The 1932-nt window shown below is 35.9% G+C and overlaps 1 long non-coding RNA gene across 1 annotated transcript; it reads left to right on the top strand.

Annotated features, from left to right (window-relative positions):
* The first annotated feature begins 370 nt into the window (after positions 1-370).
* Positions 371-1932, top strand: LOC125853017 (uncharacterized). The gene is made up of 3 exons (XR_007445103.1): positions 371-576; positions 828-918; positions 1907-1932. It is a non-coding gene; the product is annotated as an uncharacterized LOC125853017 (long non-coding RNA).

A 1932-nucleotide genomic window follows, 5' to 3' on the forward strand; every position in this document is an offset into this window, starting at 1 on the left:
TATTTCGAGTTTATATAAAAAATAGCTCAATTATACAAACGTACCCACGAATTATACAAACTCACCCGCGAATTATACAAACGAGGTAGCTTAAGCAATACCTACAACCAGTGAATATGAAAACTATAACTATGGAGCATAATTAAGTTTATTATAGTGGTTATTTACATTAATTCTCCATAAAAAACTTATGTACCCTGTGTAATAGCATGCAAATAATCGTATCAGACAAGTCTCAACAGATTCGATTCAAGAGGCATTGAGATGGTCGATCACGGATGATCACCCACCAAACCAACTAGGTCATTGCACAAAAGTTATGTTATAAACTAGAGTTTATTGTAAATTAACGAGGACATTCCTTGTGGGCCGGGTGTGTGCTATTTTGGGCCGTCATGCTCACAAAGGGGCATCGGGGGTCCATTAACTGGTTATCGCCCTTACAGATTACCAGAAGAGTTCCGTAGAGAGAGAAAGAGCGAAGAAGAGAGAGAAAGCATGACGACGATTCGTAGATTCAGCTGCAATGACCTTCTTCGCTTCGCGTCAGTGAATTTGGATCATCTTACTGAAACTGTAAACCAATTGACCCTCTCTTTTTTCCCTAAATTTCGTTTTTTATTTGTAAATTCTTAACGAAAACTGCAGAATTAGTAGTGTTTTCTGAATTAGAAACGAGTTTTAAGATGATTCTGAATTCCTTTTAGAAATTTGAAAGGAGTTTATAACATGATTTGTAGTAGTATTTTGTGAAATTTGGATGAATTTTAGCATGATTTTTAGTGCCTTCTGTTATAATTAAAAATGAGTTTTAACATTTGCTGCAGTTCAACATGTCATTTTATATGACTTACATGGCAAGATGGCCGGATTATTTCCATGTTGCAAAAGCTCCTGGCGGCCACATCATGGGATACAGTGAGTTATTCCAGTGTAGATTTTAAAATTCATCACTTTTTTGGATGATTTAAGCAGACGACTGATGATTATTTAATTTGTATACAGATTGATTAAATTAGAAATATCAAATATAAGCTTGAAGGATTGGCTAAATGCCTTAGTGGTTGGTAGATAGGAGCCAATTAAGTAGAAAGAGTCTAGAGTCCGTTAAGAATACAGAAAATCATTGAAGATCAAGAAAATAATTGCAAGAATTGAAAATAATATGCCTAAAACTTTCCCCTTAATCTTACCTCTTTTTTCAAGAACAAATTGTTTTCTAAAGGTGGATGGAGGGAGGGGTATTTTGTCGAGGACGATTCTTCAGCAGCACTGTTTGATGCAGGGTATACATTAACTGTCTTTCTAGCTTTTTTTTGTCGCTATAGTTGGCAAGGAATCACTTTGCTTGATTGAATTCAGACCAAACAATAGGTTGTAGCAAGGAATGGCAAGGATAAGCATTCTGAATTTCATTTCTCCTTAAAAAAGAGTTTGGGAACAGAAAGTAGATTTCTTGTACTGCTTTAGGTGGATTTCAGTAATTCTGTCCCCCCTAGATGCTAACACTACGTTTTCGAAAATTTCCCGCAACAGATCCTAGGTCTAAGGCAGATGCAAGTAATCATTGGCTTATACTTCCTTCGGTGAAAGGTTTCATTTACTCGTTGATTTTTTTTAAAGAAAATGTCGAACTTTATTGGTGATGAAGTGGTTAGAAAGTCAATTATGTACTTAGTTTGGGACTGGCTGGTGTATTCTGGCCTCTTCATGGGTGACAAAGTGGTTAGAATGTCAATTATGTAGTTGTCTTATTATGGATACTGGCTGGTGCATTCTGACTCCCATAGGTTAGCAAGAGTGGCTTTTTAATAACCAAGCAATAGTGCATGTTATCAATGTTTTGAAAAATTACTCATACGAAAGCATCTTGTTTTTTTAACTAATACCTGGCTTATGTGTACAGTTATGGGAAAAGTTGAAGGGCAAGGT

The sequence above is a fragment of the Solanum stenotomum genome, unplaced genomic scaffold (assembly GCF_019186545.1).
Source record: "Solanum stenotomum isolate F172 unplaced genomic scaffold, ASM1918654v1 scaffold7693, whole genome shotgun sequence".
Lineage (NCBI taxonomy): Eukaryota > Viridiplantae > Streptophyta > Magnoliopsida > Solanales > Solanaceae > Solanum > Solanum stenotomum.